General features: G+C 43.5%; 1 long non-coding RNA gene across 2 annotated transcripts; it reads right to left on the bottom strand.

Moving 5' to 3' along the window:
• Positions 1–4,719: 4,719 nt before the first annotated feature.
• On the bottom strand, positions 4,720–5,289 carry LOC310637462. 2 transcript variants are annotated; one of them, XR_014491928.1, is made up of 2 exons: positions 5,049–5,289; positions 4,720–4,924 (listed from the first exon to the last, which is right to left on the bottom strand). It is a non-coding gene; the product is annotated as an uncharacterized lncRNA (long non-coding RNA). The 2 variants fall into 2 exon arrangements; XR_014491929.1 differs by having other exon boundaries at positions 5,061–5,289.
• Positions 5,290–15,674: the final 10,385 nt, after the last annotated feature.

The raw sequence follows: 15,674 nt of genomic DNA, 5'->3' as shown, positions 1-15,674 counted from the left end.
TCTGCAAGGGTATGCCTTCAAATATTTGAAGGGTATGGCATTTCCTATTTCTCTTGGTCTTCTCAAATATCAACTTTCCCTTTTTTTTCTCAATCTTTGATCTGATAAGTATCCAGTCTTGATCTCTAAACTTCTTTGTCTAAATCCTTAAATATGGTGCCCTGACCTGAACACTTGATATGCCGTCTGCCCAACACAGAAGAAAGAGAAAACTATTATTTCACACAGTCAAAAGACCTGTTTTTATATCCACAGGCTATAACAATTCTAGAACCGAAGAGTTATTTATGTCAGTAGATATTTTTAAAATCACCTGACATCTTTTTCATTTGCTAATGCAGATCCTGATACTGTTCTTTAACTGCTTATGGTTTATTTGGGTCTCTTGGGTCTTTGAAACCACACAGAAGCTGATTTTTTTTTACAAAAGCAGGTACAATATTTCAAGTAAGTAATTAAAAATGAGCAAACTTATCTACACTGTGTTCTTGCTTCATCTGTTTAGCTGCAGGCGGTAACACAGAAAAGGAACAGGGTAAAATATAGTACATATCACTTTTGCTGTAATTATATAAGGATCATTATGCACTTATTTCTAATTACTTCCTTCCTTATTCACTGTGAATTACAAAACATCCTGAAATACTTACGTCAAAGGTCTTTTAATAAAAAAAAAGCTTGAAAGCAGCAAAATTTTATTAAATTATATCCCACCATAATGAAATTAGAATGGAAAAATGTTTGAAAAAAGTAAAAAATACAGTAATACAAGAGGGTGTTGTGTAGCTATTTATTTTTGACAAATGGAAAATTCAGGAGCTGACAGCAATTCCTAAGAATGCTAAAGTCACTCTTTCTGAATCAGGAACCCTATGAGAAACACTCCAATATGTCTGGAAAGGATCAAGCCGTAGACCACAATGAGTTGGGAATTAAGGAAGATGAAAATGAATACTTCTTGAGCACAGTGAATTGGAGAAGGTTGGAACCTGAATTACAGAATGAATGAATTAGAAGGGGTTTTGAGATCATCTAGTTCAACCCTTGCTTAGTGTAGAAAACTGTAACATCCTGATGCCACCCTTTCGAAAACTCCCAATCCTCTAGATCAGGGGGGTGGGTGTCAAACTGCCGGCCCGCTGGCCGGTTTCATCATACCGAAGCCATGCCCACCCCTTTGCAGGCAATGGAAAGAGTCACGATACGTTGCGACACGTCACGTTATGTGACAAGTTTGACACCCCTGCTCTAGATATTACATAGCTCCATGGCTCAGCAGCTCTTACTGTCATAAGTGGCAGCATGAATTGCTTTTAATTGCAATCTATTGGTCTTTCTCCAGCTATCAATTTCTAAAAATAGATCCATCTGTCGTTTGCCCATTGGATCGACTGCAATCACATTCCATTGGTCTTCTGTTTTCTAAACCTGCAAAGCCCTTTCACTCTTCATAAAGCATGGTTTCCAGACAGTGGTGGGATTCAAATATGTGAACAACCGGTTCTCTGTGTGGATGCCGCTTCCGGAAGTCCATTCTGGGCCTGGGCAACAAAAAATTGGTTACTGGTTCTGCTGAACTGGTGTGAACTGGCTGAATCCCACCACTGTTTCCAGATCTCTTTTCTTCCTCTGAACCCATTCATACATCCCTAAGTTTCTTGGGTACAGAACTGGATACAACACTCCCAAGAGTAATCAAATCAACAGAGCTACAGTGACACTATTACCTCTCACAAGTCAGGGGCAACGCTTCTGTTCATGTAGCCTAAGAGTTCACTGGCCTTCTGCCTGCTACATACCATAGTTTCCTCATGTTCATCTAGATCCTTCTCACAACCAAACACCAACCAGCTCTTGCAGGTCTGTATTTGTGTGTTTAATTTTGTCCTGTAAGGTAGTAGCTATTTCCCTTAGTCTGAGGTCATCCTCAAATGTCATAAACATCCCTTCTGCTCTATCCTCTGGGTCAGTGTTTCTCAACCTTTGCAACTTTAAGATGTGTGGACTTCAACTCCCAGAAATCCCCAGCCAGTTATTCTGCGGAATTCTGAGAATTGAAGTCCACACATCTTAAAGTTGCAAAGGTTGAGAAACACTGCTCTAGGTTGTTTATGAAGAGGCTGAATAAAACTAGACTCGTCTGATATGAGGCAACATATAAATTAAATGAAGTAAAATAAGATAATAAAATAAAAGTAAAATAAAACACCATGCCAATGTTGGAGAGATGGGAGATGCTATTAGGTACTGTATTTCTCTTCAGGACAGTTCAGTGAAATTCAAATTATTATAAAGCACTGTCAAAACTACAAGGTTGGACTACATCTTGCCAAATATATATATGATTTAAGATAAGATCCACAAATTGGATCAGGTCACTGTTTGCTTACTCACGGTTATTGACTAAACCAAGATTGGTTGCCTGCACATACTACATGATAAACCATAGCTTCCAAACCTCATTAGCTGCATTTATATAACATTACGACTTACGCACGTTGCCTAAACTCAGTCAGAACCTAGGAACTGAAAAGTCCATGATGTTTTTATTATTACTATCACTGCTGTCCTGGGCTGTTTGCAGGCATGCAAATTTCAGTTGAACAGAGACTTGATTCCATGGTTCCCTCTACTTGTGAACCTGTATAAACTGCTTGTGGACCTTGCTTCTGAGGATCTGGATATTAAAACTCTATCCTCAAGCTACAGCTGTGCTGGGAGCCCTAGCATGTCTGGAAGGTACATTTTGCCATGTCTGGAAGGTACATTTTGCGGGGGAGGAGAACATGACCTTGTGGGAGCCACTTAAGATACTATCTGAAAAGACTCTATTACAAAGCAACTGTTATGCACACTCAGCTTCAGAAACTGCTCAACTGCCTTGCGCACGGATTCTGTCCCAGCAGGTGACAAGAGGCCTTTGGAAATCTTAAGGGGAAAAAACACCAAACACACACACACACACACACACACACAAAACGACTTGGTGCCTTTAAAAAAAAAGATAACCACCCACCCAGCTGTACAGCTTTCCCACACCAAGCAAACAAAAGAAGATCCGGAAGTAGCGCAGGGCACAAAAACCTCACATGGCTTTGAAGTCAAAAAACGGTCAGGTGGAAGGTCTCAGCAAATAGCAATTTCACTTCCTAGAAAATAGGTCTCTCCCACACTCGGCTCCGACCTGGGATGGAGGGGAATCTCGGGTTATTTACCTTCTCTCCATAGGGTAGGACCAATACATGCAGGATCCTCAGGGAGAGAAAACTTATTCATGGTGGCGGTGGGGGAATTAAAATCAGACACGTCGTAACCTGGAAGTCTTTCCAAAGGGGATGGCATGACCCGAACACGTTCAATAAGATTATTTTTTTTTCACTGATTATGGAGACCTTTGGAACAGGAACAAAACGAGAAATGAAACCAACCACCGTTAGGAATAACTTTTTTTTTTGTGGTTTTGGCTTTGCACAGGGCGTTTGGAAGGCACCAGGTATTTGGCAAGAGAACCTGAACGGAGGAGGGAGGATGAGCTGCCAGATAAAAGGGTATTGGGGGGGGGGGGGGAAAGAAAGATAATTAGAAAAGAGGGGGTGGGGAAAGAACGGATGGAGATGTGCTTTTAAATATTGCTAATCTAAGAACAGCTGGACCGGCCTGGTTTAAAACGGTAAAATGCAAAAACGTCTCCTGCCATTTCTAGCGCTCTCTGCAGCCGGGGGCGGTTGGGGGGGGGGCAGAGAAAGAAGGCAAGAGACGCTATTGCAAGCCAGCGCGTTACAAAGGCCGGCGCTTTGCCTTAAAGCTAAATCGCCCGGGTTGAGGGGTGGGTGGGTGGGTGGGGGAAGGAAACCCCAATGCAAAATCTCTGCCCGTTTGTCGCCTGAAAAGTGCCCCCCACCCCCGCTGCTTTCTGCCGTGTCTTTGCTATGCCAGGACGCCCCCCCCCCCTCGAAGAGCGCAAACGCCGCTGGCTTTGAATTCAGCTCCCGATCGCAGCTGTGTCGCACGGGGGGGGGGTTTGGGGGGAGGGAGGGAGCGGCGGAAGGAGGGGGTGCCTTTTTTTTTTCTTCCTCCCCCCCCCCTCCCCAAGCCTCGGATTTTCAAGATCGTCTTTCTCGGCTCTACGTAACGCCCTCTCCAAAGCGGACGCCATATTTTGTGTTGCTGATGTCGACATAGTGAAACGTAGACATATTTTTTTTAAAAAAAAAAAGAGAGAGAGAGAGAGAGAGACCTTGGCGTTTTCTGTCTCCCGCCCCCCCCCCTCAAAAACTTGGCGGTCGATTACGGTTGATTAGAGAAGGCGAAGAAAGAGAAAGCCTTCTTCCCCCACCCTCCCTTCTTCTTCCTCCTCCTCCTCCTCCCGTACGTGCCTTTTTTTTGCCCCAATTTGAATTCTATTCTCTGCCTTTTCGCTCTTCCCTTACACGCCCCTCTTCTTTCCAACTGAAGTCTTCACACACACACACACACACACAACAAAAAAAGCGGAGGCTTCTTTTTTTTTCTTTTTTTTTTTCCTTAGCGGGGAGAGGGCGGAAAAAGTTAGGTCGAAAGTGGATCGCTCGGTAAGACGAGCGCAAGAGCAGCGAAAATCCCATGTGGCTAAAAAAGAATATCCCGATCTGGCTTGGCCAGGCATCCCAACCGCTTCCTTTTTTTCCCCATGAAGGGTGCCGCTGCTGCTGCTGCTGTATTTTTTTTTTTAATTTAAAAAAATTTTTTTTTTATTGTGTGTGTTTTTAAAAGAGGGGCGGGCGAGAGGGAGGAAGGCAGGGCGAAGTTTTTCCTTACCTGCCATCCAAGCTTTGGAACGCTGAGACGCGGAACTTTCACCCCCCCCGAATTAGAACTCTCGCTGCGCGTTCTAGAACGCCGAGGAGACGGTCCGGGACTTTCACTTTCTACAAATCGCCCCCTTCTAGGAGAGAGAGAGAGAGAGAGAAAGAAAAAAAAAGGCAATACAGTAGGATTTTTTTAAATAAAAAAAAAATCAAAAAAAAAATCTCTCCGATCGGTGGTGGCGATCTACACCAAAAACCCACATGATCCCTTACGTCAGCTTGCGTATTTGCATACGATACAAATCCACAGCTCCTCTATCGGGGTCCCTGGATTTGCTGGAAAGTTTTTTGGACGCCAAAATTCGACCGCCAACTCTTTTGCCGGGGGCGGGGGGCGGTCGAGGCGTTGCTTAAAAGTAGCCTCCTTTTTTTTTCTCACCCCCCCCACCCCCCCCGACCGACGGATTAAGTACTCTTCCCTTATTTTATCCGCTTTTTGTTATCTCTGAAACGTGAAGATCGGTGTGGTTACTGTTAACTTTCATCGAACGCAAATAAGGAGGGTTAACTTTGCCGTAGAGATAACACTGCCGTCAATACGAATACATCTTCACCTCCGACACGGGTGTTATCTTTCTCGGATACCGTCCCATCTCCTTCATTGCTAGCTATCTAGTTAAGTCCTAATTTAAGTGCAGATTCTAGTTCAATCCTCTACTTGGGAGCAAATTTCGCTAAGTAAGTTTGTCCCTGGACAAGCCCTCCCCACCCACCCCCCTTTTTTTGCTTAAGAGTAGAACGCTGTGGGTTTTCGACTGGACGGAGTTTTTTTTTTTTTTACTTCTATCACCTCTCACTAAGTCCGGTAGGGCTTCCTCCCAAGTAAGTTGGCAGGCACCGTTGAACCCTGAGCACATTTCCCCCGAAATAGCTATCAGAATGGAGGCTGGTGCAAAAAGAAAGGATGTCAATGTTTTGTTAACTTTCGGTCGCGTATGGAGGCAGTGCACCGATGCGTTTCCCCCCCCCCCCACACACACACAACCTTCCTCCACCCTCAGCCCCTCTGGGTAATGCTTGAGCAGGGCACATGGATCCCGACCACTTTTTTTTTAAAAAAAAAATCTCTGCCCTTATTTCCAAAAGCAGCTAGAGGAGGGGAGTGGTTGGCACGCGCACCTGCGCGTTCACACGCTCGCGAACCCTTCAGTTGGAAGATGAATCTTTTTTTAAAAAAAATAATAATAATAATGAAAATGCCGTTAATCTCACGGACGAAACTGGCTAACGGGGGTGGGTGGGGTGAAGTGTGTCTGAAGATGGCTTTGCAAATCAGCCCCAGGGGCCGGAAGGCGGGAGTCGTGCAACTGTAGCGCCCGAATCAAGGAAACCAATCGTGCATTATAATTGTTTGCAGGTATTCAGAAGTCCCCTTTTGTCTCCTGGTCTTGATTTTACAGTCAAGCATCTTGTCTTACCTGCCACCGGCCATGTTACCTGTTGCTCCTGTTAAATATTGGCAGGTGAGCGAGAAGTCTCGCGTTCTCTCCTAATTAGATGGGAAAGGAGTCCCCTGATTCTTCCCATCACTACCACTTTACCACTGGCTGCTGTTGGGATGCCGTGAATGCAACTCAGTTGATTTTCAAATTCGGAAATTGGGAATTCATCCCTTAACTAGTAAGTCTCTAGAGATGGTTGGGAGTCCGGCGGCGTATAAACGTAATAAAGTATTAGTGTTTCAAAATTAGTGATTTTGAAAACCCGCAGGGACTTGACCAGACAGTCTGCAACAATCGGAGATAATTGAGCGGGCAAAATAACTATTAGGGATATCACACACTGATTTTAAGTAACAACTAGGAAAATTGGCGACTGAGCCGAGTGCTTTTTCTGCTTGCTCCATGGGGCTAGTGAGGTTCACTTAATCACACTGAGCCATGGCCTAATAATGTCTTAGGAATAAACCAACATTGACTGGGTTCTCCATAACTCCTTGTGATGAAAGATAATTTCTGAAGCATCATACCTCATGTTCTCACCCACACGTGAAACCAAACCACTTATGTTGCTGTTGGTCCGGGGTTTTATGAACCCGGCTGCCTTTAAAATTCATACTTGAGTCAGGCTCTAGAACAAGATGTGTGTGTGTGTGTGTGTGTGTGAGAGAGAGAGAGAGAGAGAGAGAGAGAGAGAAAGGGGGGGGATGCCGTGTCTCCTTTTAGGCTGAAGACCTGTATCCCCTTAGGTAAAACCGCAGCGCCTCAATTAAAAGTTTGAACTGATACCGATTTAAGAATGGACCAAGTGGAGATCCAGATTTAGAAGTTCGGAATACGTACTCTGCTTCGCTCTTCTTGCTTCGGTTTATAACGCGCGGGGAGGGAGAAGCAGGCGGCGAGTTCACCTACCGTTTTAACATTTGAATGCTGCTCTCTCGGCTTTCCTACGCGCAAAGAAGGGCGTGTAGTAGCTGAGATGCAAGATAAAGTGTGGCTCGCAACCTCGCGGAAGGGAGCACAGGATCCTGTGCCTATTCACTCTCCGGAAAGAAGCGTTGAAAAGATGAAACCCCCCCCCCCCATCGCTGATCCTTTGAGGATGGGTTTTATCCTTTCCTCCGCCTCTTTGGGGGCTTTTCCGCGAGGGGAAGGAGACAGTTGTGACTTTAACTACTGTACAAATGTATGGATGGATAGGTCTAATTTGAATGGCATCTGCTTTGTGAGGGATCAAGCAGCGATGGTTCAGGATTGTGAGGCCACTTGGTTTTTAGATCTCTCTCTTCCCCCCCAGGTGGCACCATCTAACCAACTTTGGAAAAAAAGCTAAGGTCAGATCTGGTTAATACTTGGGTGGAAAGTTACCTGAGAATCCCAGATCTTTTGTCTAGAGCAGGAGGTTAAAATAATGAGAAGGAAAGGATAACAAACCAGATGTGCATCCCGTTTTTCACAGGAGGACCCCAAGTGATAAGGCAGCCTTTTGTTCTATCAAAGCTTGATTTTCAGTGACTCTCAAGCCATTTGCTCAACCTTCCTATCGTTGTTTTGTGATTTGATGCTCATTCGTTCCGTGCATGATCAAACCACCTCAATGTACTGGTCCCTCACTTTTGCGTTCAGAACACAACAGGATAACAAGAGTTGGAAGGGACCTTGGAAGTCGTCTTGTCCAATCCCCCACTCAAGCAGGAAACCTTATACTATTTCAAGCAAATGGTTGTCCAATCTCTTTTTAAAAACCTCCAGAGATGGAGCACCTACAACTTCAGAAGACAAGCCATGCCACTGGTTAATTGTTTTCACTGTTAGGAAATTTCTCCTTGGTTCAAGGTTGCTTCTCTCCTTGAAAAGTTTCCATCTATTGTTTCTTGTCTTACCTTTGGTGCTTTGGAAAATAGGTTGAGCCCCCCCCCCTTTTTTTAATGCAGCCCCTCAAATATTGGAACACCTCTATCATGTCACCCCAGTCCTTCTTTTCACTAGACTAGACTTATTCACTTCCTGCTCATATTTATTAAGAATCCATTTGTTCTGGGTCCTATCTCTTTTTCCCCCCTGCCCCAGCGGTTCTTAAATAACCCCTTCCACTTCATTCAGCTTTTAAGTTTCTCCCAATACATCCAGATCTCACTTCCATTAGGCAAAAGGGCCACAAACATGTTTTTATACGCAACCATTTTCACTTGGTTTCATATTCTTTGGTATTTGGGTTTTACCACGTGCTACCGACTGTCATTCTATGATTTGCACATCTTAAAATGCATTCTTCCATCTTCCTCTCTTTATTAAACATTTATCTACTCTAGGTTTTTGTCATTTTTACTGTTCACTCAAAATTCCCTGACAAATTCAACTACCTTTGGGTTGTTTTTTTTCCGTACCTTAATTCTCACCTCCATATGCCTTGTTGCATAACACTTTCTGCAAATCATCTGATTCTCAGCCAACAACACTGTGAAGGTGAAAGTTCGTTCTCTGAGCTCTTGTGAGTTGGTTTCTGAACATTTTGTTACCAGGCTAGGTAACATCTTCAGCAGAGTTTAGGGCAGGGGTCCCCAACCCCCAGTCCATGGACCGGTACTGGGCCGTGGCATGCCAGCAACTGGTCCGCACAAACAAGCAAAGCCCCATCCACGGGATGCAGGCAGCACACAAAACCACACACTCTCCGGTCCACGGAAAAAACCTTTCTCCATGGAACTGGTCCCTGGTGCCCAAAAGGTTGGGCACCACTGGTTTAGGGAAGACTGTATTGCCTGCATACACAACTACATTCCCAACCTCTAACCTCCTTCAACATCAAATACCTAATGTCTTTAATATACCTTACATGTTTGTTTATAAATACATTAAACAACTAAGTGGATATCACATATCTATTGCCTTAATGCTTAATGCCGATCCATTCACTTAGCATTCCATCTATGCTCACACTTTATTCTATCATGAAGTAATCAAGTACTATCAAGTACTGTTGGCTTTTAATGAGTACAGCCAACCAGTCCTCAGCTTATATTTTTAACTTTCCAACCTTCATCTCCACTACTTCATCCTACAGTTTCTTTAATTCAGCACATGTTGAAGTTCCCTTTTCACAGCCACGCATTGCTTTGCTCCCAGAGACCAAAAAGTAAAGCATAGCATAGCAAAATAAAACCTGGCACATCTGCCCACCATAACCCCCCCCCCTGCGTTTCCCAGTTGGTTTACATTGTCACCTCTGGAACCTTTTCCATCAAAACCTGCCAAACGCCTTCCCAGGGACACTTAACAAACTAATCCCTCCCTGTGGTTTTACATTTGTTCTTGGTGTCATTCCTTTTGATTAAGGGAACAGTAACCTCCATTGTCAAGCATATGAAATTTTCATAGACATGTTAAAAGAGTTTGGGCAGCCACTCCATAAACACAGATTTGAACGTTCTCCAGTTACATCATTTACATTTGCAGATTTAATATTTAAAAAAAATATTCTCTAAACATTTGACTTTCTTTCTTTTTCTTTCTTCTCTCTTTTTCTTTCTCTCTTTCTCTCTCTCTTTCCCTTCCTTCCTTCCTTCCTTCCTTCCTTCCTTCCTTCCTTCCTTCCTTCCTTCCTTCCATCATTTCCTTACAAATCTCTAACATACTCCTTCCAGCACTCCCTGACTTCATTTCATCCCCTTTATTTCTAATTTTAATTCCACTTTCTTTGTTGCTGGCTTCTTGTTGAGCTCTCTTTTATCAACTTCCCAAGTATTTTTTCTTTTTAATTTCCATCAGAATGGCTGTGCATTTCCTTTACTTTGTTCAGCCTTGGCCATTCCTTGCTGTCTTTGGCAACGTTCTTTGCAAAACCCCTTTTCCTTCCCCCATCAGGGTTTTTCAGACTGTGGGTTGGGTCTCTTGAGGGACAAGGGCAGTAAAAAGTAACAGAGTTGGAAGGGATTTGGAGGCCATCTAGTCCAGGGGTCTTCAAACTTGGCCCTTTTATGACTTGTGGACTTCAACTCCCAGAATTCCTCAGCCAGCTTTGCTGGCTGAGGAATTCTGGGAGTTGAAGTCCACAAGTCATAAAAGGGCCAAGTTTGAAGACCCCTGATCTAGTCCAACCCCTGCTCACACAGGAGACCTATACTGTTTCTGACAAATGGCTGTCCAGTGTCTTTTTAAAGCCTCCAGTGGTTGAGGCATCTGGAGGAAATTTGTTTCACTGATTGATAGTTCTCACTTTTAGGAATTTTCTCCTTAATTCCAGGTTGCTTCTCTCCTTGATTAGAATAGAATAGAGCTGAAAGGGACTTTGGAGGTCTTCTAGTCGAGTGACTGTCTAGTCCAGGGGTCTTCAAACTTGGCCCTTTTATGACTTGTGGACTTCAACTCCCAGAATTCCTCAGCCAGCAAAGCAAAGCTGGCTGAGGAATTCTGGGAGTTGAAGTCCACAAGTCATAAAAGGGCCAAGTTTGAAGACCCCTGGTCTAGTCTCTTCTTAAAAACCTCCAGTGATGGAGCAGCCACGATTTATGAAGGCATTTTGTTCCCCTAGTTGTAGGTTGCTTTTCTCTTTGATTAGTTTCCATCCATTGTTTCTTGTCTTGCCTTCTGGTTTTTGACTTCTGTATTTTGGTCCATTGGCACCTGGCTGGCATTTACAACTCTTTGCAGTTTCCCACGGTCGTGTGACTGCAATTTATGGCATTTTTTTTTTCTGATTTACAGCATTTATTTCCAGTGCCTGGCCAAAAATGCCCATTGGATAAAACCTATCCACTTAATGACCGCCGCATTTGCTTAATGACTGCTGAAAATCAAGTACAGTCACCTGATGACTTGCTTAATGACCGCAATGACTTACAGCAATAATTCTGGACTCACTCGCAAGCGTAAGTCAAGGACTATCTTCTCCTTCCCACCCATTCATTCATGGCACCTAACAGAATCTTCTTTTTTTTTATCATGGATGAGAAATTTTATTCAGAGTGTTTCTTAAAACCCATCTCTATATTTTTCCATGATCTGCAATTGCTTTAGTAAAATATACAACTGTTGTAACTTATGGATTCCTACTTTCCGAAAAAACCATAAAACCCTAGTTCAGGGTAGGCAACCTTGACTCTTTTATTTATTTTATTGGATTTATTGGATTTATATACTGCCCTTTTATGACTCGTGGACTTCAACTCCCAGAATGCCTCAGCCAGCATGGGGGAACTATGATCCCTTTTATGACTCGTGGACTTCAACTCCCAGAATTCCTGAGCCAGTGAGGCTCAGCATGGAAACCTCTCCATTTCTCCTCAGCATGGCTGGCTGAGGAATTCTGGGAGTTGAAGTCCATGAGTCATAAAAGAGCCAAGGTTGCCTACCCCTGCCCTAGTTCATGCTTTCTGACATAGGATTGAACTCTTTAATTCATAATTAAAAAATACCCTTTCACTTTCTTCCGTCAACTCTCCTCCATGAGATTGGATCACTTTCAGGCTCCTTTCTTTTGGTTTCAGTTTGTAAGCAAGACAGCCCACACCACAGGTAGCCCTTGACTTGACCCTAACTCTAACCACATTGAGCCCCAAATTCCTGCTGCTTAGCAAGTCAGTTGTCGTAGATAGGGCTCGCAACTTGGGAGTCCTCCTAGATTCGCGGCTTACTTTGGAAGACCATATAGTGTCTTTGCCCAGGTTCGCCTGGTGCGCCAGTTGCGGCCCTATCTAGACCGGGATGCCCTGTGTACGGTCACTCATGCGCTCGTGACCTCTCGTTTGGACTACTGCAATGCTCTCTACATGGGGCTTCCCTTGAGGACCACTCGGAGGCTCCAACTGGTACAGAATGCAGCCGCGAGAGTTGTGTTGGGAGTCTCCCGATACTCCCATGTTACACCTTTGCTCTGTGAGCTGCATTGGCTGCCAGTTGTCTTCCGAGTGAGATTCAAGGTTTTGGTAATGGTTTTCAAGGCCCTACATGGCATGGGTCCGGAGTACCTCGGGGATCACCTGCTGCTGGCGTCAACTTCCCTCCGCCCTGTGCGTTCCCACAGAGAGGGCCTCCTCAGGGTGCCTCCGGTCAGAGAATGTCGTCTGGTGGCCCCCAGGGGGAGGGCCTTCTCTGTGGGCGCCCCGGACTTATGGAATCGGTTGCCGTTTGAGCTCCAGACGGCGCCTGACCTTCACTCCTTCCGACGCGGTCTGAAGACCTATTTATTTGAACAAGCCGGCCTGGCCTGATGGGGGATGTGTTGGGGTTTTTTATTGTGGTTTTTTACATTATTATTTATTGTTTTAGCTCGGGCTTTGTATTTAATTCTCTTTTTTAACATTTGTACCTTGTATTTTATATGTGCCCTGTTCACCGCCCCGAGTCCTTCGGGAGAAGGGCGGTATACAAATATAATAAACTAAACTAAGTCAGTTGTTAAGTGCATTTTACCCCATTTTACAATCTTTCTTGCCACAGATCGCTGCATTTGTTAAGTTAGTAACATGGTTGATAAGTGAATCCGGCTTCCCCATTGACTTTGCTTGTCAGAAGGTCGCAAAAGATGATCACATGACCCCGGGACATTGCAACAGTCATAAATGCATGCCAGTTGTCAAGCATCCGAATTTTGATTACATGACCACAAGGATACTGCAATGGCTGTAAGTGTGAAAAGCAGTCATAAGTCACTTTTTCCAGTGTGTTTGTAACTTTGAATGGTCGCTAAATGAATGATTGTAAATCGAGGATTACCTGTATTCAGTTTCAAAAAAAAAATGCCTTGGGTGACAGGCTAGTTATGATAGTGTGCCAGATAAAGCTTGGTACATTTTAAAACTATACAGTATAAATTATAACTGGTGACAGTATCTAGGTCATGTTTCTCAAGTTGGGCAATTTTAAGATGTGTTGACTTCATCTCTCAGAATTCCTCAGCCAGCAAGGCCAGATGGGAAATTCTGGGAGTTGAAGTCCACACATCTTAAACTTGAGAAACACTGACTTAGATCTTGGAAAAGATAACAAAGGTCAAATGATGGAGCTGGATATCAGATGGAAGATGAAGAGGCTGTATTGGAAAAAAGTCACTGTAGAACCAGGCAGCACAATGCATTTTTAATTTTTGTATTCTATTTTTATTGTGTATTGCCCTGTTCACCGCCCTGAGTCCTTCGGGAGAAGGGCGGTATACAAATTAAATTATTAAAATTAAATAAAATTTTTACTTTTTCCCTAGAAAGCAATGTCTGCGCTCTTAAAATCATCAGGAGTCAAGCTGGATGCAATGGAGTCTCTCCTTATCACAAATAAATGTTAATATTAATAATTTGACACAGGTCCAAATAAATGTTACCTCTGAGTATATGTAGTTATATACATACATATAAAGGGACACAGGGACGCGGTGGCTCAGTGGGTTAGGACGCTGAGCTTGTCGATCAGATGGTCAGCAGTTTGGCGGGTCAAATCCTGAGTGCCACGTAACAGAGTGAGCACCTGTTACTCGTCCCAGCTTCTGCCAACCTAGCAGTTTGAATGCATGTAAAAATGCAAGTAGAAAAACAGGGACCACTACGGTGGGAAGGTAACAGCGTTCCGTGCGCCTTTGGCCTGTAGTCATGCCGGCCACATGACCACAGAGACGTCCTCGGACAAGCGCTGGCTCTTCGGCTTTGAAACTGAGATGAGCACCGGCCCCTAGAGTTGGAAATGACTAGCACGCATGTGTGGGGGAACCTTTACCTTTTTACATACATATAAGTCTTCCATGGCAAAATGCCTACATCTTTCATTGGTGATGAATGACCTTGGCAATGATTATTCTTACCTCTAAATCTCAGTTCCTCAATAATGCTTTAATTGTTCCTCAACTGTGCCAAGAGCCAGGCTTTTACTGTTTCAAATTCCTACCATGGTTTGATGCCCTTTTGGCTTCCACATATAACAATTCTTTTCAGCGGAGGCTGTTTTACACTTGCTTATACTCACTGAGCTTTAAAATTATCGTATTTTCTGTTTTCTGTTTGATTTTCTAATACCAGGCTACAGGCTGTGAGAAACACAGCAACGGTTTAAATGGGTAAAAGTAATTAAAGGGTGTCTCTCGGAATAATTTATACCTTAGTTGCACTATGCTCGTAAATCATAAAAGATTTGGAATTGAGATAGACATTTTTAAATAGTACACTTCAACCTTCTCAAATTGGTTTGTGAACTCTGTTACAGTCACTCTGCTTTCCCATATTTTAAAGATTTTTTTTAACCCCCTTAGACTGTCTTAGGAGCGTTTCAATCCTAATAATGAAATAAAATCCAGCTGCAGTTTGGGGGTGCTTTCTAATGATAAGCAACTGGAATTATTGGCTTATATAGTTTAATGGGTGCTATTACTATTATTTAGCATATGATGAGAACATGACATGAGAGAAGTAAACATACATACACAGTCTACATAATTATAAGTAAAACTTCTATGGGAGTATCACAGTGGCTTCATAACTGGATGTCCAGTTCAGCTAACTAGGTGATCACCTCTGACATTGCTTATTGCAGATCTTTTAGGGAACCAGAGAACTCAAGTTGTGTTCTTGAGTTCTTGCGCAATATGTTTAATAGTTTGCATATCAGCACCACAATTGCAACAAGGGGGATCTTTCCCTTCCCACTGTTACGGGGCAGAGGCACTTCCAGTATTACACCTGATTTTGTTCAATTTCACCCAGACAAAGTGAGGCAGGTTAATAAAACCAGGTGTTTTGGTAGAGGGATCACTAATGGTCAGATCACAAGAAGGAATCTTGGACCATTCCTCTCTCCAGGTATTCTTGGGGTTAAACTGGGTTAAACTGAGTTGATCTATGGCAAGGGTAGGCAACCTTGGCTCTTTTATGACTCGTGGACTTCAACTCCCAGAATTCCTGAGCCAGCCAGGCTGAGGGGAAAGGGAAAGGTTTCCAAGCTGAGCCATGCTGGCTCAGGAATTCTGGGAGTTGAAGTCCACAAGTCATAAAAGAGCCAAGGTTGTCTACCCCTGATTTATGGGATTTCAAGGATACTGTTGCTCAGTATTGTTATCTTCTAATGTGGTATGATAACTGCTCTTTTGGGCCTCACGGCCATGACAGACAGAAGTGCACAAAATTAAATGGATCCTATAACAGAATAGCATATTCACTGGAGCCACAGTCTGCATTTATGATCAATTTCACTGATGGTGAACTTACTAGGGATCATCTCTGTTGATCACTGAGGGCATGGTTCTTTATTTTCCAATGCTGTTTTGGATTTAATCTGCTGGAAAAAGAAAGAAATAAGAAAAAAAATACCTAAATTTGACTTCTAGGAAGGAGTAATTGCGTCACATATTAAACTGTAAACTTGTAGATTAATGTTTTCATTGTATGAACTTTTGCTGCATTTGTCAGAT

Source organism: Vipera ursinii (assembly GCF_947247035.1).
Source record: "Vipera ursinii genome assembly, chromosome: 3".
Taxonomy (NCBI): domain Eukaryota; kingdom Metazoa; phylum Chordata; class Lepidosauria; order Squamata; family Viperidae; genus Vipera; species Vipera ursinii.
This window is presented reverse-complemented; position numbering and strand designations above follow the sequence as displayed.